Here is a 25,000-nt window from a genome sequence, read left to right as displayed (position 1 = left end):
GTAAAATTGCACCAGAAATCATCCAAGATAACTTCAGAAGTTTTTTCCAAGATCCCAGAGAGAACTCTAGAAATGAATTTTGCGAGTTTGTCGGGAGTGGGATTCGATCCCAGGTCCTCGGCGTGATGGTCAAGTGTCCGCTCCTCAGTTTCTGATTCTGATTCTGTTTCTGATTCTGTTTCTGATTCTGTTTCTGATTCTGTTTCTGATTTTGTTTCTGATTCTGTTTCTGATTCTGTTTCTGATTCTGTTTCTGATTCTGTTTCTGATTCTGTTTCTGATTCTGTTTCTGATTCTGTTTCTGATTCTGTTTCTGATTCTGTTTCTGATTCTGTTTCTGATTTTGTTTCTGATTCTGTTTCTGATTTTGTTTCTGATTCTGTTTCTGATTCTGTTTCTGATTCTGTTTCTGATTCTGTTTCTGATTCTGTTTCTGATTCTGTTTCTGATTCTGTTTCTGATTCTGTTTCTGATTCTGTTTCTGATTCTGTTTCTGATTCTGTTTCTGATTCTGTTTCTGATTCTGTTTCTGATTCTGTTTCTGATTCTGTTTCTGATTCTGTTTCTGATTCTGTTTCTGATTTTGTGTCTGATTCTGTTTCTATCATTCTAATTGCCATTTTTTTTATTTTACTTCGACATACAATTATTTTTATTCTTCAAACGCTTTCGTTCGTTTTAGTAAATAATCCTAATTTTCCCGCATACGTTGACATCCAAGCAAAGATAAAAAAAATATATAAGGATAAGTAGTTGGGTATAACATGATTTTTCCATTAGTAAATACCATCCTTGAAAGCGTCCAAGACAATATAAATTACGCCATAATCAAAGCTTGACTGTAAATAATCGCCAGCGTGCATCCTTCAGCAAGGAAGGAATCTGCAGTCAACCCTGCTCAGTCACTCATATTAGTCCTCAAACTTGGTCAAAATTTAACAAGAGCACCGGAAATAGGCCCAAATTTCAGCATCCCTTTACGCACCAACCAAATGAACCCAGCAGAGGCGACGAAACTTGTAGACATCTCCGTCCGACAAAGGACGATGACGACGACAAGCGACGACGGGCGGCTAATTGCAGCCCTGCCGCATTTGGTCTTGTTCGAAAGCAACATCAGATTACCTACCACCAGTAGTTCGGCAGCAGGACCAACAGCACAGGTCAAAATATTTGCTAGCGAATGCCGAAAATTGCGTCTCCTGCCGGGATCCTGCTGGCTTTGTCGGGACAGTCTGTGTAGGCAGGACTGTCGGTCGTGGCGGCATAGATTTTTGCATAAATAAGCCATAATTCTCATGGTTGGTGGTGGCATCATTGACGAGAGTGAAGGTCCCTCAATCTGACTCGCAGCATGAAGTGTACATAATTAACTCACAATCCAGCGAGCTCGAGACAAGTTTCATTCCGAGCATCGGTTTTAACGATCGTCTATTGTTGCGCTGGTGCAAGTGGGAAGTAAAATATGAATATATACGAAAGGGCCCACGAATGTAACGGTTGACCCCGCAAGCCTATGTGGTACGTCCAACGTGGGTGGTCCCCTTAGCTTTGGTCAGGATCGGCGATCGGCTGCGCAAGTCGAATCAGTTAATAGAGTGATAAATGTAGCGATGAAGCGGAATGAGAAAAGCAAACGATCGGGCTATGATACGCCGGGTTAGAATAGGGAATGGGAAAATAATTCAAAAATGTATTTAGTGATTTATTCAAGTGAGAACGAAACATCTCAATATCGATCATCGAGTATATCACTCGAATAAAGGGTAATAAAAAGCGCCAAGCAATTACTGAACGCACCACAATGTGAGCGATTCATAAATCATTTGAATAGTCACAGACAAAAGGAAGTAACTTACTTACTTTCAAATGCAATCCAATTTTGTCGAAGCTACTGAGTTTTTTTTTCTTTTTTTTTCTGTATTAACGCGATTTTTAGCCCTTGGCTAGTTCATCTCGGGACCCACGCTTTACTTCCCTTCCGAAGGAAGAACTCACATTTTGCGAGTTTTTCGGGATTGGGATTCGATCCCAGGTCCTCGGCGTGATAGTCAAGTGTTCTAACCATCACACCAGGTCCGCTCCACACTACTGAGTTCTTGATAAGAAGTACCACAAGAATGTTGATAAAAAAACACGAAAAGACACTTGCAATGGTTGATCAACATTTCTTAGTAAACTTGAAATGTATAAACTCCCTTAGGAATCCCAGAAGAAGTATTGTTTGAAATCTTACGTAAAACTTAGTCTAAGAACCGGCAATCCGTAAACCGAAACGAACCTGTGCCACAGTACTCTTTCTCACTATAACTAGCAATCGTTCAAACTCACGCAAAGTACTTATTCCAAAAACACTGTGGAATATTTATACTCACACTTCATCCAATTGTCTCTGATCGGACTCCGGTCGGAGCTCCAACAGGGACCCGGCCGAGAACCGCCTCCTATACCCCGAACGATTTGGGTGGTCTCCGAATCCATCCGAAGAAGCCAACATGATGAGCGTTAATCGTTGGTTGCTTCTTTGTTTTGGTATGCGCCTCTACCACCTTGATTCCCGTCCCGTTCCCTAAGTCTCCGGTCCTAGAACTTCCCCATACTTATAGCTTAGAGCTACGGCTGTCGGGAGTGATCTTCATCTTGACGCGCGGTGGCGCGCGTGAGCCTCCTGGATTAGATTTCGATTGGTTCATTTCGTTTTTCTTGTCTTGTGTGTTGTTCACATATGTGACCCAAGATCTCAGCAGGAGATTGGCGGTGACGGCGGAGACGACGATGGTTGGGAAAACAATACACTGTAGACGACCATCAGCCTGATAATTATGATTATGAGCGCGATCAGAGTTGCTTCCACGGATGACCTCTTCATAGGTATCTAAATACGGAGAATGAAGATGGTAACCACAACGCGATGATCGTAGTAGGCGATTATGGTGCGATTAGGTTGAAAATTAATGGGTGATTATTCTTTTTTTTTTTCGATAGAAAATGTATGTCTTCTGCGGTTTCTATGGTTTCACGATCATCCCGAAACGTCCTTTTTCTTGTCCATTTGAAGTCCTTTAAAGATAAGGATATGTCTGGGTTATGGTTGTTACCGGGATGATGAATTGATGGACTAATAGGTTTGGAAAGAAGTGCGACAAGAAATCCTAGTCGCTTATTATGCGTTCAATCTTTTTTCGATGTTACAAGTCACCGAATTAAAAAGCGATCCATGATCATTAACACTTTTTTCTTTTTTTTTCATTACAGGTATGGATAACATTCATAAGGAATTTTTTATAAGTGAGATGGTAAATATAAAGTAACACTAAATAGGGGAGTCAAACGGAGCCGAGCACTTAGAGATTGTTTTTAGAACTCATGGACTAAACTCATATTCGACCAAGAACTAAAATCGCGTTGAACTTATGTAGCTGTCATTGGAAAAAATGTTGCATATTAAATGCACTGAAATTGCTCGGAACTAAGGTTTTTTGCGAAAAATCAATCTATAAAAACTTATCGAAAGAAATCACTTTTTCGGGTGTGATCCTATTCTTTTTTTTTTTTTTTTTGAAAAATAATATCTCTAAAACCATAAGAAATAGCAATATGGTTGCTTCGGCAAAATTGTTTAGAATTAAGTGCTTTTCAACTTTGTACAACATTTCATTGCTCTATATGGAAAGAATGAAAAGTTGACAACGTGGTCTGAAGAACCATTTAGACCATCCTAATTTTCCATTTTACGAAAAAAAAGTTGAAAAATATGAAAAAACTTACCCGAAGACAGCATACAGCCGAAACATTTTTTTCCTCCCTTGTTGGGGAAATTAGGCCACTGCATCCTATCAGCTGAACTTTTGTGGCATAAGAAACTAATTGTTTAGGCGAAAATATTTTTCTGATAAAACCACACCCAGACCATTGTGCAGTGTTGCCAGCTTCTAACACAATTTTCATTATTAATAGAATTTCTTTGGGAATCTCGCGAAACATTTGGTTTTTCAGTTGATCCAAAGTAAAATATTGCTTTGTCATTCAGCAGTATTGCCAGCAAGTTAAGGAATATTTAACGAGTAATGAATACTCTAGACCACTCTGGATTCTGATAATCTGAACGATGTTTTCATTTTTTTGCAGAACAAGAATTAATTTCTTGGCGAAAAAAGAATTTCGTTGCGATTTCCTAAAAAGATTCTTGTGCTTACTTAAGGACGATGTCTTGGAATCCTAGTTCAACGTTGCGCCAGAATCTCATATGCACAAATCTCAAGTAGTAACTTGTAGCGATATTTTGGTTTTCGTTCCTAATCGCTTGTTGTAAGCTTAAAATAAGAAAATTCGGAGCACTGAATAATTATATTATGAGATTTTTCTCATGAAGCCATGAAAAGGACCAGAAGTCGACCAGTGTGGCGGCCATCTTGGGAATTTAATGAACTTGTTCTTGTTTTTAAACCTTATTAAAATTACAATTCTTTCTGAATCCTGCAGAATGTTCTTTGAATATATTGCAGTATTGATAGCTGCCAGAAAATACGATAACACAGAGAACTTTTACTAGTTCAATTTAAGATTACAAATGGTTCAAATCAAGATAACATTCACCAAGTAATAGTTACAGTCAGGATTTTTTTTTACGCGGGGGATACATACCGCGTAAAAAAAACTCAGTTCAAAATTAAAAAAAAAAACGCGTAAAAAAAGTCTCACCATTTCTGCAAAAATAAGACGATTTTTTTTTTGTATGGAGTTTTTATTTACGCGGCCGCGTAAATGAAAACCGCTTAAAAAAATCTGACTGTACGTAAGTATGATTATTTTATGACAAATAATGCTGAATATTGTTTGGTTGATCGATGTTAAGATAAAAAGATTTTCATTTGACGTTTTCACTCATAGCGTGAGATACTATGCGGGAGCTGTACGACTGCACCGAAAAATATGCGTTTTCTGAAGGGTAATGTGTGAAATCACAGCGACTTTTCAAATGATTATTTTCGACAAAAAAAATGCTTTATTCAATGCTTTTGTAGTCAATGTTACCAGGCTTTATTACGAAATACTGTTGTTCGACAAACTATTTTCCCAAAAAGTATTCATTTTACTTAATTTAAAAATGGTTCAAATTATGATTTCTTACCCTATTGTACATAAGAAAATGTAATAATGACGGTAACTCTAGCCACGGCGGCCAGGGGCGTCTATATGAGAGATAAACATGAGCGTATAAGGGGATCCAAAGTAATTTTGGGAGGATGTCTAGAGACCTCAGGGGAGCTTAAGGGAATCACAGGGTCGCCTCAAAAGGTTGAAGCGGATTCCAGAAGGCTCCAGATGGTCTCAGGGGTGCTTCAAGGGTTCTCAGTGGCGTTTGAGAGGGTCTCAGTTTCCAGGATGAGCAAGAGGCGCTGCAAGGGACATCAAGGGGTTCCAGGGGAGTTCCAGAGAATCTTAGGGGCGTTTCAGGGGATTTTAGGGGCGTTTCGATACGAGATGTCAGTGGCCTTTCATGGGGGTCACAGAGACGGTTTTAGGAGATACCTAGAGGTCTCAGAGGCGTTTAAGGGATCTCAGGGGATTCCAAAGGGATCTCTGGGTGCTTTACAGGCATTTCAGGGGGCCTCAAAGAAGTTTCATGGCGTCTCAGGGGATCTGAGAGATGTTCTAAGGGTCTCAAGGGCGTTTAAAGGGCTTTTAGGAGAGTTTCAAAGAGTCCCAGGGAGCTTCAGGGGCTTTCCAGAGGGTCTCAGGGGCATTCTAAGGCGTTTCTGGGGCGTTTCATGAGGTACAATGAGATTTTAGGGAGCTACTTGAAGGTCTCAGGGTTGTTTCAGGAAATATTAAGGGGTACCAGGAGAGCTCAGGAGCGTTTCAGTGGATCTAATGGACATTTCCGAGGACAAAGGGAGTGATGAGGACCACTCGGGAAACTGGCTAAGCGCCAGCCAGCATATGCTACCTTGGTGCACTCCCCAAAACGAGACATCGATGTTCGTTGCTACAGACTACGCTGCTAAACTTGAGGGTGCGATATGTACTAGCCCCTCCCTAAAGCAATGCCTTCTTGGTGGTTTCGGAGAGACGAAGGGTTTGGCGATTATTCTTAAGGGATTCCTCTCGAAAAGGAATATGAAAAATATAGATTTCTGCCGAGATTTCTTCAGGCAGTCCTGAGTTTTTTTAGGTCGGGTCGGAATTTCTGATGGGATTCCTTCAAAAACTTTTCCCGATTTGTTTAAGGGATTTCTTCTATGATTCTATCAAGAACTTCTGCTCAGCTTCCAGCCAGGGTTCCTGCCATGATTCCTTTTAGGATCCCATCTGGTATTCTCTTCTAGATTTTTTCAGGAATAACAGGGATTTCTTCCGGGATTGCTTTGAAAAACGAACAAAACAAAAAAGCATTTGAGAAAATCATATTTATATCCGCCCTCATATGGGACTGGAACCAGTGAACGCAGTGACAAAAAAAACCTTTTGAAACCTTCTGATACTCTCTTGAAAACCCTTTGAATTCCCCTGATGTTCCCTGAAACACCTCTGAAATCCGCTAAAACTGAAACTGAGGATCCCTACGTACCCATGAACTGACATGAAATCTTACGAAACCTCGTGAAAGTTCACGAAAACCCTCTGAATCATCCTAATGTATCCCGGAAAACTCTTGAAGGCATCATAAATCCCCCTGAAACAACTTTAAAACCACCTAAAACGCTCTGAAACGCTTTTCAATAGCCTTTTAAAACTCCCTGGAACCTCCTCAAGATCCATCAGACTCCCTGAAATGTCCCTGAAATTCCCCTGAAAATCCCTATGACTCTTAAACCCTTTGAATCGTTCTAAAACGCCTCAAACAACTTACTGAAACCCATTGGAACCTTCAGAAACCCCCTAAAAATCTTAAAACTATATTGAAATCGCCCTGAAACGTCCTAGAAACCATCAGCAACACTTTAGAAACCCCCCAGTAACGTACTTGAAACTTCCTGAACCCCCGCGAAAACTTTTCTGGAACAGCAAACAGACCATTTTTAGAAATGATGAGAATTTTTCTAACAAAAATCAATAACCCTTTCAATAGAAATATAAAATATGAGCAATATAAAATTGACCTAAACTATACCATCTAAAGTCAGGATAAAACGAAAGTTTTAAAGAATGATAAAACTAAGAACAGGATCCTGCTCACTTATTCATGGCGTCCAATCGCTTGGCTAAATGTTGTTCGGCCAATGCCATCTGTTCGAAGGAGTAGTTTAGCTGAATTATAACCTGTAATGCGGTCAAACTCCGAGTTATTAACGATTACGGGCTTTCTAAAATTTTCAGAAAGTAGTTTTCCTTCCCTTGAACATAGACCTATTTTTTTTTTTTTGTTTTTATTAATGTGTATTTTAACTTATAGCTAATTCTACACTTACATAGACCTATGTAAGGACTGTTCAATTTATAAAACGGACAACTTTACAAGGCTATAAAAAGAAGATGCGTAGTTCAAATTTAACCACCCTTGCATCGTTGTTCAGTACATCATTTTTCATTATAGTAATGATTTTTGAATCGAATAAAAATAGTTTAAATTCATAGAAAATCGGCCAGGTGTTAAATGAGGAGGATTTTACGATTCCTGAAAATTGAAAATATATATAAAATTAGGGGAGACTGAGGAGACTTGATCCCTGGGGAGACTTGTTCCCCCCATAGTTTCTCGGAATCAAAAACAGTTTTCTTCTAGCATATTTTTTCCAAAACCACATCTTGACAGACGACAATGTATTGGTTACAATTGATTTTGATTGTGCATTGCATTATTTTTTAATGGCTGATGGTTTGTTTTCAGTCCTTCAGACATCTTTTAGGCGATTCCGAAAAATCTCAATAACTTTGTAAAAATTGAACCAAATCCTGTCAAAATTTAACAGCACATAGTGTAAATAAAACACATTTAAACGTATTAATTCAAATAAGGCTGTTTTATAAATAGTTTAATTAATGCTGCTTGGTATATACAACAGTAGCATGGGGAGACTTGATCCCTCGAGGATTACACACATATTATATATGTGAAAATTAAAATTCTATTCGGAAGCCTCTATTTACTCGGAATTCTAGTGTTTTCAATGATAAAACTTGTCAGATAATTATTATTTTATTACACACCATAAAAAGAGGGATCAAGTCTCCCCATTTTCAAAATACAGCATAACCTCAACAATTTAAGGAAATCTTATAATTTCAAATTCATTATATTCATCTAAAATACAAGAAAACTTGAAATGAAAATGAATAGGAAGCTTCGGGAGTTATTTTCCCTTTAAATTAACCATGTGCTCAAAAGGGGATCAATTGTGGCCCATTTTTGAAAAATACATCATAAGACATGCCTCCATAAAAACACAGTTTTGAAAACTTTAACAATAATTTAAAGTCCTTCTGTTGTGTATAAACTTGCAGGAGATGTTTACCTTCCATTCTGTATGAAAAACGGATCAAGTTTTGTGTTTTTCTTGAAGTTACAGGCTAATTAAGAAAAAGGGATCAAGTCTCCCCAGTCTCCCCTACTGTTCACATATAGTATATCGTTTTTATTATCAGATAAGTATGTGCCATGCTGCAGCAGCATGAGTAATAAACATTTTGGTGAAGTTTAATCTCAATTGGAAAATTAGTTGTTGAAATATAAAAGTTTCAAGTGAGATTCAATTTTTTGATTTAAATTCAATTGTAAAGCAAAAAGGACATGAAAATATTAATTAAAATATAATATAAAATATAAAATATTAATAGCATTGCTGGTTTGGTTACTGTGCGCCATTACAGGCACAGTAATCAAAACAGTTTCGTTCTTTGAAGGTTCTTCCAAATAACAATGCAGCCTAATGCAAATTTTACATAACATTGATGTTGGAAATAAAAATTTTTCGGAAATGATTGCTTTCGACTGTGGGAACTTTAGCTGGGGAACGTGATATTCTCGGCCTTTGCAGTCTTGAAGAGCAGCGAGAAACGATATTCTCTCTACATCCGACGGTTTCGGTAATATATTTTACCTTTTTCAAGGATTAGAGGTTACGTTCTCTTGTACATGTATAGTAATGCTCTACATCGGATAGTCTAGGTACATGGGTTTCGAGATGGCGCCCGTTGCGGTGCATGTGTCGCGACATTTTTGCGAGCTACTGTATCGTGGGAGGCTTTTTGCTATAAAAATCTAGCTTTTTGGCTCGCGTTCTATGCTATAATCGCACTGTTTTATCGCCTAGGCTTTTGACCTAAACAGTTTGTGGCTGTTTTCGCTAACGAAAAAGTTAGCGAAAACAGCCACAAACTGTTTAGGTCAAAAGCGTAGGCGATAAAACAGTGCGATTATAGCATAGAACGCGAGCCAAAAAGCTAGATTTTTATAGCAAAAAGTCTCCCACGATACAGTAGCTCGCAAAAATTTCGCGACACATGCGCCACAACGGGCGCCATCTCGAAACCCATGTACCTAGACTATCCGATGTAGAGCATTACTATACATGTACAAGAGAACGTAACCTTTAATCCTTGAAAAAGGTAAAATATATTACCGAAACCGTCGGATGTAGAAAGAATATCGTTTCTCGCTGCTCTTTAAGACTGCAAAGGCCGAGAATATCACGTTTCCCAGCTAAAAATTTTTCATCCGATTGTTTTTGAATAAGGTGTACAATAACATAGGATCAACTTTGTTGAAAATAAATAATAACAAGATTCGCTAGAATCGAAAATTTGCATCAATGGAGCAAAAAGTATGCAATTTTTTACGATGGCCATCTTTATGGAATAATTTTTTTATGAAGAATGCAATTAAAGTATTTTTTTTTCTTCAGCATCATTCAGAAAACAATATTCTACTACTCTGGACAAATTTTTAGCCGAATCCGGTGTGCTATTGCATCACAGGACTTAAATAAGTATTTTTTAATAATTTCTTTGTAAACAAGGCAACTCACTTTATCAAGCTGAAGGCTGGCTTGGTGCATTATTACTAACCAACTATTGAGCTTTACCATTAGTAGAATAGTATAAGATTCCAATACATTAAAAACTTCATGAAAATGTGTATGTTTAGTATGTGGAAAAATATGGCGAATTTTGAGAAATGGGTTTTTATTGAAGTTTTACGAAAACCGCTCCAGTTACACAATAAAAAACATTTTGCTGAATGTTATATTTTTCCTATAATTGAGAATAGCTATAGAAAGTTATGCAAAAAACTGGTAATGATTTTATTGAAAAAAAAAAGATATCGCACAAGCAAGTTGTCCGTTTTACAAATTGAACAGTCCTTAAGCGTTCACCCATTTCACGTTTGAGCGGAGTCGTGTTTTCTAAGTGACCATGGAAACGAGTTCATTTTCTGTAAAGGCGACACCACACTAACGTTGAATTAGTAAAGTCGTACTAGGTCAGTTTGTCTATTGAAGTTTTAAATTTTGGCAGTCCGACTGATTACACTAGTTTACAAAATAAAACGAAAGTCGTGAACTTCTGCTAACGACCAACATTTTTGAAGCATAATTTAGCGCTGATTTCGAAACCGTGCTTCAAAAATTTTTAAGTAGAACAGTTTTTGAGTTTTAGCTCATTATCGAGTTTTACAACTTGTTAAATTATGGAATTTAATAAAATTCAAATATCTTGCGTTTTGTTCAACCATATTTTTTTTTCATTAATTAAAAGCTGAATATAATACTATTCGATCATTTGAATGCAGGTTTTGCGTCAGATTGATGAAATTCAAGATATTGAAGAGTTTTGGGGATGATCTCCTTAAATTTTAGCGAAATTCCCAAAAATATATGAAGAAATGTATTTTTTTTTTGGTTATGGAGAATGAGATGTATGAAGTGAGCGACTTTGCTTAAAAATAGAACAAAAATCGATTTCATATCATCAGCCTTGTATGGAAAATCGAAAAAAAATCCGCTCCACTGTAATTTTTTTTCGGCGCGTTTTCGAACTCAGGGCATGATTCTACACCACAAACGATCATCAGCTTACCGAGTTCAAAAATGCTGTTGTGATAGAAATTGATTAGCTCGGTGAAACTGGTAACACTGCTGTGTGAAATCAGATGAGGAGATCAGAAGGTATTCTTATTAGTTGGAACAGTGGAGCTTCTTTTGTAGACAGAGGAAATCGTACACTAAAATGTAAGTTTATTCATAAAATGAAATAGTTGTAATCACTTAAAATTAATACTATTACAGCATTGAACCTGCTTAGAGGAAGCTGCTATCAATAGGTGTCGATTTATTTCAAAGGAAGCATTTCCACCACAACAAATGCTGTTAACTAGTGTTATATAATAATCGGAAATGTTTCCTTTTTTAATTATAAGAATGTCTTTCTAGTTTTAACTATAAGGGATTTTTCGGTGTTGAAAATGCTAATATGTTTATCAGAGATGTTTCCTTTTTTATGCTGTAGTAACATGATTGCTCGAGTTCATCAACCTTTTTCGGCTAAACTGCCGTAATTCTGCAAAGTAACGTATGCGCCATTTTAAATTTCGACGTATTTTGGTATATATCTGGTGAAATTATAACATTGTGGTATGTCTGCTATATCCCTTTCTTACAATTGTACTCTAGAGTGGTAACAGTTTTTCATATTTTTTTTCATCTGTTTAGACTTTGTTTTATGTGATGAAAATTGTTTCAATAATTCAACCATTACTTATACGTGTGTGTGTGTGTGCAAACAAATGTTTGTTTACGTTCCCTGTAAGATTTACCACAGGAAGGTAAGCAAAAAGTTTATAAAGTCCGTAAAACATGAAAAAGTTTTATCTGTCGCATATTGTTTATTTCCGTTTTATCTAGGTAGCCAAAGCTTGAAATTGAAAGATAAAGATAAAGAGTAGTTCTTTAAAATGAGGAAAAATAATTGTTGTTTTGTTGTGTAATTTAAGAGTTCCGGAGAACCAAAATTGAGCCATTTGTATGGAGATTTCATTGATTTGCGCTCCGTCACGAAAGGTATATTAGGATGCAAGATCTAGCTGTAATCTATGGAAGAAAACAAAGAAAACGACCAAGAGTTTGAGGCATGATATCCAAAAATTTGCCAAAATTTTCAATGTCGCTCAATAAGCGACATTTGGCAAAGTAACCCAAAACCTCTATAAATGTGTAAGTGATGGTTACTTTTATGTGATTCAAGTTTGCTTTAGGTAGTATGCCATAATGGATTCATAAGGTTCTTCCTCAATTTCTTACAAATTCAATTTAAGACGAGTTACAATGATCCTTTGATCACTTCATTAATTTATGCTAATTGCAATTATCTTCACTGGTAGTTTTCCTGCCCCAATTGTAGAAACGCTTCCAAGGGGAAACATGATACCTACAACATTTCCACCCCGAAATGTTCATCGCGCATCATGGTGCGTCTAATGGCCCATGCAATTTAGACTTCCTTTACCGCCCCGAATTGTTCTCGCCATGTACCGAGTGTACAACAACTTTAAGAAAGCGGAAAAGGTTAATGATTTCTTCTTCGATAGGGCCACGTCTCGTCACTAAAGTTCCCTTTTTTAACACACCACCGACGACGATGGGGGCTTGCTGAACGCAATTTTCCTTCACAACGTTGCAAAAAGCAAGACCGACATGGGCGCCTTCTATTCCCGGTACGGTGGATGATGGACGCCGGAAGTCTATAGCAAGTACCCCCAGCCTGACGGCACGGTGGGTGCCCGATGGGTGGTTAATGAAAGTGATCCCCGGGGGGCTCGTCTTGACGACGACGACGAAGGCTTTGACAACGAAGAAACCGACGTCGCTTATAATCCGTGTCGTTTCCTTTGTACGTAGAAAATCAAGACCGACGACGTCTGGTATGATTTCTCGGTGAATGTGGGTTGACATTTCCCGAATGCTTTAAATCTTAAAGTTTTTCCATCGCACTCAGAATCCATGTGGTTAAATAACGATTTCCCTCGGGAATTCGGCACAGAGTTTTTTTTTTGGAAGGTAAACCCCTCGCCGGCGGCGACTTTCAAAAACCCAAAAGGAAAGCAACTTTATTCGAAAAGTTGCAACGTTATTAAATGATAACGCTGATAAGGCACAAGATGGAGAGAATCATTCTTTCAGCACCACCGCCACCACCCCCGTTTAAGAAGTTGACCTGGGGCTCAGCAAATACAGCGAAAAAAGGGCGGTAAAGCCATAACGCAGCTGTGCGAAGAGCGAAGAACGAGCAGACGCAGTCGACATAAAACTGTTTACTTTACTGTTCATACACTTTTGGCTTCTAGAGTTTACTTCAGATGGGAGATGTGACTTTAAAATGGTGAAACGATGAGGGTACTTTTTTGGGAGAAGCATCTTAAATTTGATCGTACGTTCTACGTTTACTGCGATAACTGTTGTTTTAAGAATCCTTTTAAAGTGTGATATAAAAGCTATAGTGAAGTCTGAAAGAAAATGTTGCAGATAGTCCAATTTTCCGAACGAGAGTCTAGTAATTGATGCTGAACTTAAAACATGGAATTCTAACAGGAGATTTTTTTAGGTTGCTTACCATAATTTGCAGCGAGAAGTGAAGCGAAAATTGAAGATGCTTCAAGAGCTACTTACTTACTTACTTTCAGTCCTGGGTACCCACGGTGGTGCAGAGGGCCGAATTGAAAGATTTCTATCTTGGGCAATTACCAGCCATCGCCTTGACCTGTGGCCAGATCAAATTTCTGTCGACTTGCTTGATTTCGTTGTTGAGGCTGCGCCGCCATGAGCCTCTGGGTCCGTCTCTGCTGCGATGTCCTGCTGAATTTCAATCTAACGCTTGCTTGCAGATTTCGTTTTCGCCCCTGCGTTGAGTGTAGCCTCCACTTTCGCTCCAGAATTTCTGTCGCTATCGGCTTTTGATGACATCGACGATGGAGCTCCACGTTGGAGATTCAATTGTGAGGCCACCATGCATAAATTAAATACCGCAGGCATCTATTGGTGAAGACCTGCAACCGTTGAGTGTTCTGCACTGATACACACCAGGTTTCACTAGCGTACAGCAGCACAGATTTCACATTCGAGTTGAAAATTCGGGTTTTGGTGCGTCGACTAATAAGGTTGTTTTTCCATACATTTCTTAAACTCGCAAAGGCAGCCCTCGCCATCTTGATCCGTGTACCTTGTTACAAAAATAAAAGAAATTAATTATTACAAAGTATTAACAACAACACATAGAACCTTACAAATGCACAAATTAGGGACTCACAAATTGACGCAGCACAACACATAACATAAATGTGCCCTGTTATCCAGATGTTTAACTTCTTCCGATCACAGGATGACGAGGTTTCATTTATTGGTTTGGGTCCATCAGTCATCCTGGAATTGTATTTTAGTTGGCAGTATGCCTTTTAGTTCACAGTATTTGATGCTGTGTTCATAGCTTGGTTTTGTCTAGGAAAACTAATCCTAATCGGGCATCCCGTTTCAGGGTTTGATACTTGAGATCAACAACTTGAAGTCCGTGGCAGGGAAAGGTTTACATTTCTAGTACTTGACCGCTGCCAGAACTGGCCTGAAAGTTGGCAATCAAAGTAGGATTGCATCTCATAGGCCTCTTTTTTCTAGAACCCTATAAATGTGCATTAAAATTATGGGAATATGTACAAGGTAAAATAAAACATGCATCACAAAGGACGCACAAATAATAAACTTTTAACACATTAAACAATTATTCTGTCTTATAACTGTAACAAATATTTATACCCGTAACAACCTATGTAGATCTTGGTGCCACCATCGGTCGCCATTTGGCTACCAAGATATCGGAAGCTTGTCACCTCTCTAAAGAAAGGTCGCATGAGACGGGGACAAAACGATTGAAAGAAGCTGTGGAGGGATTGGTTTCCCAAGTATCCACCTTACCAACCAACAATCTGGTTCGAATTAGTGAAGTCAACAACAAAAAAAAGACTACTCGGGTCCTTCCATGGAGAAATCAAAAGCTTAGATTTTACATGCATAATAGTTAAATGGTTTATTACTTACTTGTTAGTTGCATACTTAATCCTAAAGTTGTGTGGGCGTCAGTGTGAGGAAGTGTATCGCACGGCGACTGCACATTTCCGAGCCTGCCCGGACAGACTAATGACCAGCGGTATGCCGGCTCCTCTATCACTGGCTACGTCGTGCACAGATGCCAGGGTTTCAACAGTGAACCAATGGATGGCTGCCACCGTCATGTTGGATGCACAAATAGAAAGGCCTGAACAACACACAAAAAGGGCACTTTAATTCCACAGTCCTTCACTATTGGGGTGGATTTGGGACTGGAATTAGAAATCACCATTCTTCACTCTGCTTACCGATCTCATTATTCCCAAACTCTACTCCATCATACTGCTTTTTAGTGAGGATTTCACATCACACCTTATGTACATACATAAGTGACCCGATTTTGTCAGCCCCTTTCCGGAAAACATGTTTTGCTCCCCTAAAAAATCTAAACAGATATTCACACTTTTTATCCCTCTATGATCTGCCTTTCAGCAGTAGTTTGATGATAATCTTAAATGAATTGGTCAAAGTTTGACCGTTAGATAATGAGAACAAAAAGTTCGTCGCAAAATGGGGCTGACAAAATCGGGTCCGTACTGTATTTCCAACTATGAGAAAGAGTTGAATGAATGAATGAATAATCACATCCTCTTCAGACACTTCACAGTTTACCCTTTTCAGATTCATTTAAGCACACACTCTGTGTTCCCACTATCACTCTTACTTCACTTCTTGCTTTGTCAGTCAGGCAAAATTACTATGTAGTGCAAGGTACCTTCTGGCCTGCTTGATAATTAACTGACTACTGATCGAAGTATCCTCTGCCTCGGTTATATTGATAGGGAATGGTGCAGATTCGAGTTTCATCTCTGAGAAGTGGGTGGCGATAATGAGTAATTCGCAGTTAGCCTGAGAGATGAGATAGTGCGAGAGCATCTTCATACAGAGGTAGGGTTACTAATAAGGTATTGTGGCTCGAGAGTAGATTATCTTAGGCTCTCTTATCGGCGCATGAGTAGAACGATCGGCCTAACGTTCTCGCTATCAGTGTGCTGTTTTGGCTATGGTTATTTGGATGATGATGCGTTGATGGCTACGTAAGCAATCCAATCTTTTCGAGCCGGTGAGCCGCAGATGTGTTCTGTTGTATATGTTGTGAGTGTAGTGGTTCACATATGGTAAGAGAATTTAAACTTCCATTTCATATGGTGGACCTTGTAGAGTTACAATCAAACTCACGCGAGGCCAGCAGTAGTAGGTACGTAGGTTACAAGCTTTCAACACTCTACTACTTGCCCAGCTACCGTGAAGCTGAAAGGGTTGACCGTGTTTACATCTAACGATTTGGTCTTGTTGACGTTGATGGTAAGACCTACCGCCGAGGAGCGATCGACAAGATCATCGAGCTGCATATCAGCGTGCCGTTTAACTAGGAGAGCAGCATCATCAGCCAGTTTGAAGTCATTCAGGTGCTCCATGGTAATGGGCTGCCACAGCAATCCACAATTTGGTTCACGATCAATCGCGCTACAAGGATTTCATCGATTACGATCAAGAACAGTAGCTGTGATAATATACATCCTTGCCTCACTCCAGCAACGACCCGGATGGGTCGCTGGAGTGAGGCAACATCGCTGTGCAGAACTCTGCACGAAAATGCCCTGTACTGTGCTTCAATGAGGCCGATGATTTTCTCAGAAACACCCTTGCGCCTGATGGCTTCGTACATGTTTTCGTGATTGAAATGGTCGATAGCTTTTTCGTAATCCTTGAACAGCAGGTAGAGATACTCTTGGAATTCTTTGATTTGCTCCAGGATGATACGGAGCGTGACAATATGGTCCACACATGATCTTCCGGCACGGAATCCTGTTTGCTGCTGTCGGAAAATTGCGTTAATCTTCTACTGTATCCGGTCAAGGATCACGTTGCAGAGGACTTTGAGAACGATACACAGTAACATAATGCCCCGCCAATTATCGCATACAGTCAAGTCACTACGTTTGTTCCGTACGTCAAAAAGGTTCCATCTCCATTTGCAGTTGTAGTAGCTGTTACAAAATAATAGTGGAAAAAATAAAGTTAATTCAAACCAAATATTCAAGTGAAGTTAATGAGAGATTTAAATATGTATCAGATGAAAATTATCAATTCTTTTTTTATTTATTTATTATTATTTTTGTCCATCTGACTTCAAGGTCTACATGAACATTTGGAAAACCTTAATTTCTAATAAACATTCGTCTAAGTCATCTTATAAAACTATCTACAGATACACAAAGGTCAAATACACTGACGACACTGTTGAAAACGATGCACATTGCCCTAATTGGTTTATTCTGGCCATAATCTGTCCGATGAAACTCCAGCCGCAGGAAGTCGTTGTTTCTTAATACCCGAGGAGGGATATTGATGTTTATTTGTCGCAGTAGAGTGGGAGAGTCTATTACGTTCAATAGCAGCTTTCCAACAAATGCTGCTTTAGCAATAATTCGTCTGTTTGTAAGCGTTTCCATGTCCAAAAGGCGACAGCGTTCTTCGTAGGGCGGCAAATTGTCGGGATTGTTCCAGGGTAAAAATCTGAGGGCATATCTAATAAAACGCTTCTGGACAACTTCAATCCGTCTACCCCAGATGTCAGTGTAAGGACACCACACAATAGACGCCGATTCTAGTACAGAACGTCATTGGCGTAAATAGGGGGTGGCCAGGGGGGGCCTGGCCCCCTCCAGAATAATCCATTTCGGAAAAAAATCACGCAATTCAGGCGAAAAGTATCTTTTCGGTATAAAAAATCTATATCGACATGGCCTTGGCCCCCCCTAGAGCTATGACCTAGTTACGCCAATGCAGAACGTACCAATGACATGTACAAAGCGCGCAAGCAGTACGGATGACGAAACTCGTTTGTTATCCTGAATATAAAGCCGAGGTTCCTGTTAGCTTTAGCGATGATAGAAGAGTAATGCTCCACAAACGATAGCTTAGTATCAAGTAGCACTCCCAGGTCTTTCCCTACAGAGACTCGTTGCAGTTGGATCCCGGACATCTTGTAATGCCAAATAATGGGAGTTTTCCTTCGCGTAAACGAAATTATGGAACATTTTGAGAACCTTATAGCTAGCATGTTTCTTAAGCACCAGTCTTCGAAAAGATCTGCTAGTCGCTGTAGCTCCTCGCAATCTTCCTTAGATTTAATCAGCAGATATATTTTAAGATCGTCCGCTTAGAATAGTCTGCATCCATCAGGGAGTACTAGACAGATATCGTTGAAAAATATCGAGAAAAGCAACTGACCCAGGTTACTTCCTTGAGGAACTCCAGAACAGGCATGAAAGTAATCAGAGATTGCACTTCCAATCTTGACATAGAGAACACGATGGTCCAAATATGATTGCAGCCATGAGGTAAATCTAGCAGTAGCACCCAGACACTGCATTTTAGCTAGCAGAATACTATGGTTCACCCGATCGAAAGCAGATTTCAGGTCGGTATAGATGGCATTCACTTGACCACCTGCCTCCATTACTTTTATAGCGTGTGATGTAAATTCAACGAGATTGGTGTTGACCGATCTTCCAGGAAAGAATCCGTGTTGATCCGTCGAGATATAGTTCTTCACTCCAGATAACAGCACACGACTCACAAGAGTCTCCTAGCGCACAATGATGTAACTCCTCTGTAATTCTGTACGTTTCGTTTAACTCCCTTCTTGAAAGCAGGAAACATAACTGAAAGTTTCCAACTCTCAGGGAACTTTCCCAGTGTTACCGACTTGTTGCAAATAATACGTAATGGTGTGCACAGTGAACTTGCACATTGCTTCAGAACAATCAGTGGAATCCCATCTGGTCCAGCATCAGTCGAAGACTTTAGCTTTCTGATCTCCAAGAGAATATCTTCATCGGAAAATTCGCAGAGGTTTATGGCCACTGCATCTGTAGGAACGCTGTTGAGTGCATTTTGAATGGACTCCGGATTAACTGGATTTTGATGGAAGGCATCCGAGAAATGTTTTGCGAAAAGGTTACAACTGTCCTGCAAGGAATTCGCCGTTTCTGATCCCAGAAACATACTACGCGGTAGTCCACTTTCCTTACGCTTAGGCCAATTACGGAGAAATTCTCTGAGAATACCGAACAATCTATTGGAAAATAATGATGGAATTCAAATATGTTTCCAGTGAAATTGGTGTGGAAATATCTGAAAAAGCTATTGTTGAACGTTCAGTCAAAACTGTTTTGAAAATGTTTAACAAAAATTGATGTTGCTGTGTATTTGTTGTGGTTTTGTTCTTTTAAAAATTTCAAGAACTCTGAAATGTGAATATTTTGTCTATTCCGATAATTTTGTTTATCTCCTGTATTTGTTCCCTTTCTTTCAACTTTGACGAATTTCGCGCCAACTCGACCAGTGGTTGGCAACACCCTCTCAGAATCGAATGAAACTTGGTGGGCATAAAGACTAGGTTTTTATAAGCAACTTTGCATACTTAAATTTTCGAAAATTTTCAAGAGTAACATTTGAAGAGGGCCTAACTTTTTTTCGAAGAATTTTTTAAAATCGATGTAACTCAAAAATGACAAGACCTATAGAAAAGTGTTGTATGGGGGACTTTTAGAGAATTGTCCAAGCTTTCATGAAAAAATATTTAAAAAATTCTAAATACATTTTTACACGCTAAAAAATATATTTTTAAAATTAAAAGTCAATTTACAGAAAACGCCCACTTTTTTATGTTTTGAAATTTTTTTTCCAAGAAAGACAATATAGTTGCCTAACTTTCCTCCATACATCACAAGATGGGCACTTTTAGGGAAAAAAAGTTTTTCTAACAAAAACTTTTTCATGTTATTTTTTTAGCGTGTTGCGCATTAACTCGTGCAGGATGTATCAAGAATCCTTATACCTATTTAATAACACTCAATGGGCATTACAAGTTTGTTTGATTGGGTGCCTTCTTTTTCTTGGCGTTACATCCCAACTGGAATAGAACCTGTTTCTCAGCTTGTTTTGATATCTGAATGCTTAAAACAGCATTCTGTTTGCTGAAATTATATTATTGTGTGCCTAGAACCAGTGAACTAACATCATTATTAGAAGCGAATGATAAAGAATCGGTTTTATTTCAACAATGGCTAACCACTGATCGATGCAATTTGGAAACTATTACTAAGACTATAGACGAGTTTGTTCCGTATTTTGTAGAAAAAGTTGATAAGCTTATAACTCATGATTTCATTTATAAAGAACAATCCCCATTTTTGCGGGATAAAAAAGAATCTCTTAAACAGGGTGAAGTATTAACAATTTGTGACTTTTCAGAAAATTATTCATTTATCATTCAAAATTCAGCTCAAGGTTACCATTGGAATAATTCTCAAGCTACCATTCACCCCTTTGAAGTGTACTACAGAAAAGAAAATAAGTTGGAAAACTTGAGCTTTATAATAATATCTGAAGTACTTACACACAATACAACAGCAGTTCAGTTATTTATATCAAAACTGCTGGATTTCATTTAACAATCGATTGATTTCTCAAAAAATTCGGTCCAATTATGGATTGGAAGCAGAATGGCACTTCTTCGCAACTTCACATGGCAAAGGTCCATGTGACGCTGTTGGAGGTACTCTCAAGCGAATGGCAAAACGAGCAAGTCTTGCTCGAGATTATGGAAACACAATCACAACTCCTCGAGAACTGTATGACTGGGCAGTTAAACAGTCAGATATACATATAACAAAATTGAATTTCTGCTTTATTTCAAATGAACAATATGCAAAAATGACGGATGAACTTGAAGAACTATACACATACAGTCACGTAAAAACAATACCTGGTACACAAAAATGTCATTCATTTGTGCCAATTTCTGAAAACCAAATTGAAGCGAAGAAGTTTTCGAATTCAAAAGATAATCCAAAAAAGTTTACTTTGTTTCAGATAGACTAAAGATCTAATATTCAAAAAACGTTACAATAGAATGTATAAAAGAAGGATGTATATATTGTAGAAAAGAAAATAATTGAATACACATATACATATGTACATATTTCATCAATACACAAGCGTTTTCATTGATATAAAACCCTAAAAGCAAATTTGTCTTGAGCCCTTTCCAATATCAAGCACGTTTTCAATGTCAAACACGTTAAGATATTAAAAAAGTAGTTGAGCCCATTAAGTTTTAATGGGTTGTCATTAGGATTCTGGATACATTACTGTACGAGTTAATGCACAACACGCAAAAAATGAAAAAGTTTTTTTTAGAAAATTTTTTTTTTCCTTAAAAGTGCCCATCTTGTGTTGTATGGAGGAAAGTTAGGCAACTATATTGTCTTTCTTGGGAAAAAAAAATCAAAACATAAAAAAGTGGGCTTTTTCTGTAAATAGACTTTTAATTTTGAAAAGATATTTTTTAGCGTGTAAAACATTTTTTTATATTTTTTCAATATGTTTTCTTGAAAGCTTGGACAATTCCCTAAAAGTCCCCCATACATCACTTTTTTGCACAACTTATCATATTCGAGTTATATTTTTTGTGAAAAAAACGGCTAATGCGCAACACGCTAACAAAACTAACATGAAAAAGTTTTTGTTAGAAAAACTTTTTTTCCTTAAAAGTGCCCATCTTGTGATGTATGGAGGAAAGTTAGGCAACAATATTTACTTTCTTGGAAAAAAATTTCAAAACATAAAAAAGTGGGCATTTTCTGTAAATTGACTTTTAATTTTAAAAATATATTTTTAGCGTGTAAAAATGTATTTAGAATTTTTAAAATATTTTTTCATGAAAGCTTGGACAATTCTCTAAATGTCACGCATACATCACTTTTTTGTACATCTTATTATATTCGAGTTATTTTTTGTGAAAAAAAACGGTTAAAGAACTTTGACTCTTTTTAAATGTTAGTCTAGGTTAAGTTTGAAAAAACAAAATACGCAAAGTTGCTTGAAAAGGTAAAGTCTTGAAACCTACAAAATTTCATTACATTCTGAGGGGGTGATGCCAACCACGAAGACGAGTTGGTGCGAAATACGTCCTTTCCATGATTGTTCCATTTTTTGTTTTTGGATGTTTTTCTTTCTTTCCTGTTTTTTTTCCCTAAATTACTCTGTTCTTCAAAATCTAATTTCCATAACCCTTACATGTTTATTTTTTTCCTCTTCAACCCCCCATGTGAGATATCTCACTTCATCTTCAGCGCAATAAAATGTGCCTGGCGGTGGAAAACTCATACGAAAACTTCGTTTCAAGTGTAACCGAGCAAAGATTATATTTATTATCTTTTGCCACCGACGACGACGACAACCATGCATACCCAAATATATTTAGGAACAAATTAAACTTGGCCCTCCTTCTCACTTGCTTTTTCACAGTAACGGCGACAACGACATGGCTGAGCTACTGTGCAGAAGGCAGGACGCAGTTGAACGTTAAACTGACGACAGCTACGGCGACGACCAAGGCTTGTTGATCCGCAAAGCAAATATTGTTTTACGAGTGCCATAAGCGTTTCATTTTCGGCACTCTGATTGTATGCAAAGGATTTGCCTGTGGATGAATGAATGCGAATGTGTTGAGCAAGTATGAAGAGGAGATGTTGTGACGGGCCTCCACTAAAATCAAGCTCTGAAACGCGATGTTTGGATTCAGATCCAATCTGGAATCGTATTTTTAACCTGAAACTTTTACAAATATTTTCCCGACGTCAGAAGAATCGAATCTCAAAATAGAGCAAAATTATCACAACACTGTTGCAATCTATTTTGAGGGAAGCCGTTGTTGAGTGGGAATCAATATTTATACACACGCAAAAGTTGCTCCCTTCTGACTATACTGGGGGGATGTATTTATAAGCGTAAAAGTTCGCCCACACAGCATCCCATTCCAACCACCAATGTCGAGGTGAAGCAAGCAGAAATCTCGCCAAACCGGCTTCCGACGTCCGTCCGTCGTCTAGGATTCCTTTACAACATACTCCCTATAAGTACAACCATAGCCAACCATCATCAGTAGGTGGAATGCTCTCCTTCATTGCCGAAAAAAACACCAAGGGGAGTTCTGCCACTTTCCATCCGTTTGTCCGGACGACGATTTTCATCTCCGAATATGACGGAACGATGGAGAACAGACGAGCTGAATTTTCTGCACAGTTTGTTTTCGTCGCTCTGAGAGACTTGGGGGCTGTCCATAAACCACGTGGTCATTTTTTTGGGACTTTTCAACACCCCCCCCCCCCCCGCCTGGTCATTAGTCCATACAAAAATTTTTATTTGTCCATACATGTCCCCCCCAATACCACGTGGTTTATGGACAACCCCTTGGTGGTGATGCGCTACGATGAGTTTTCGTTCAATTTCAAAAAACTTTAGAGAATGTGTGAGTTTTGGTTAGAGATACCCCATCATGGGAGAACATGAATTGATATCTATTACATTTCTACACTGGTAATTGATGAAATAGTTATGCGTGCTTTACCACCCATTTTAATTATAGCATGCAGCTAAAAGTCGTTATTTCTTGCCCATTACTTCCATTATTTTACTCTCCTCACTACCATTTGAGAGCGAAAGGAAGCACATCATCATTACCACACACCGTCAGACACCGACCAACCGACCGACGACGTCGAGAACTCGGAAAGATGGTCGTTATGGTGCCACTGCCCTTCTTACCCGCCTAGCTAGGTACCTTACGACAGCAGCAACGACATTGCGTCTTCTGTTTTTGAAATTCTTCCCCTTCATCTGCTCATTCGCAATAGCTACCTTGGTACTCGACAGTCGACGGACGATATTATTGCTTTTCGACTATAGGTATGCCTGCGTTTCTAGTCGCATAGTCGCATAAGCTTCTCACACTTTGTCCCGTCCTAATGTGTGGAGGTATTTATCGTAAATATACTCTGTTTGGCGTCCTTCACGTTGGTTCTCCTTGTGTTTACTGTTCTTATTTGTGAAAGCGAGATCTAGGGTCTGGGACCATTTGGGCAGGAGCACCTATTTTGGGCACTTGCTGCTGTAACTCAGTCAATTTTGAACCGATTGAATTGATTTTTGAATCACGATCAGATACCCATAGTATCTAGCCATGTTCAAAAATTCAAGTCAATCGGTTTGAAATTGACTGAGTTATAGCAGCAAGTGCCCAAAATAGGTGCTCCTGCCCAAATGGTCCCAGACCCTATTTATTGTTGAATGGAAACTTTTTTAAAAAAGAGTGTCACTTAACCGCCTCTATTACATTCACGTAATTGTACATTTGATATAGCATGAGCATGAGATGACCATACAATTCGTAGTAGCTACTTCGTTACTGACCAGTAATTGAACATTTGATATAATTTTTTTTTGTCTGTATTAACGAGATTTTTAACCCTAGGCTAGTTCATCTCGGGACCCACGCTTTACTTCCCTTCCGAAGGAAGAACCCACATTTTGTGAGTATGTCGGGAGTGGGATTCCTGGTCCTCGGCGTGATAGTCTTGTGTTCTAACCACCACACCAGGTCCGCTCCACAAATTATATTTACTTCAACAACAAACATACGATATTTCAAGTAATTTCCAATCAAAATTCATCATCTGTGGCTGTGGCTCTGACTCTATCTGCAACCATGCGCTCTCTACTGGAGATTGGCAGAGGTGGTCTCGGCAGACGAGCAAACGCATAATTCCGGACAAATTACGATCAGAATCATCGTCGCAAAAATGTAATCACCCAATCAATGCTATCCACAATGTAGACAGCGTCAAACAGAAGAGGATTTTTTATTATCGTACAAATTGGGCCGAAAAGTCTCAGATTTTCATGAAACTTTTTCAACAGGCAGGGCTCACGGATATATAAACAAAAAAAATGAGAAAAATTCAGGGTCGCCTATTTTCCCGGAAAACTCAGGTGGATTTTTTCCCCTCCTGACACTGCTTACTTTGAAAAATCATAACTCAAGAACGAAACAT

The 25,000-nt window shown here is 38.6% G+C and overlaps 1 protein-coding gene across 1 annotated transcript in view; it reads right to left on the bottom strand.

Moving 5' to 3' along the window:
• Positions 1-25,000, bottom strand: part of LOC109432242 (IQ motif and SEC7 domain-containing protein 1) — a 417,362-nt gene that overhangs the window by 358,754 nt on the left and 33,608 nt on the right. The gene's annotated exons all lie outside the window — the stretch shown is intronic.

This window comes from Aedes albopictus, chromosome 3 (assembly GCF_035046485.1).
Source record: "Aedes albopictus strain Foshan chromosome 3, AalbF5, whole genome shotgun sequence".
Lineage (NCBI taxonomy): Eukaryota > Metazoa > Arthropoda > Insecta > Diptera > Culicidae > Aedes > Aedes albopictus.
This window is presented reverse-complemented; position numbering and strand designations above follow the sequence as displayed.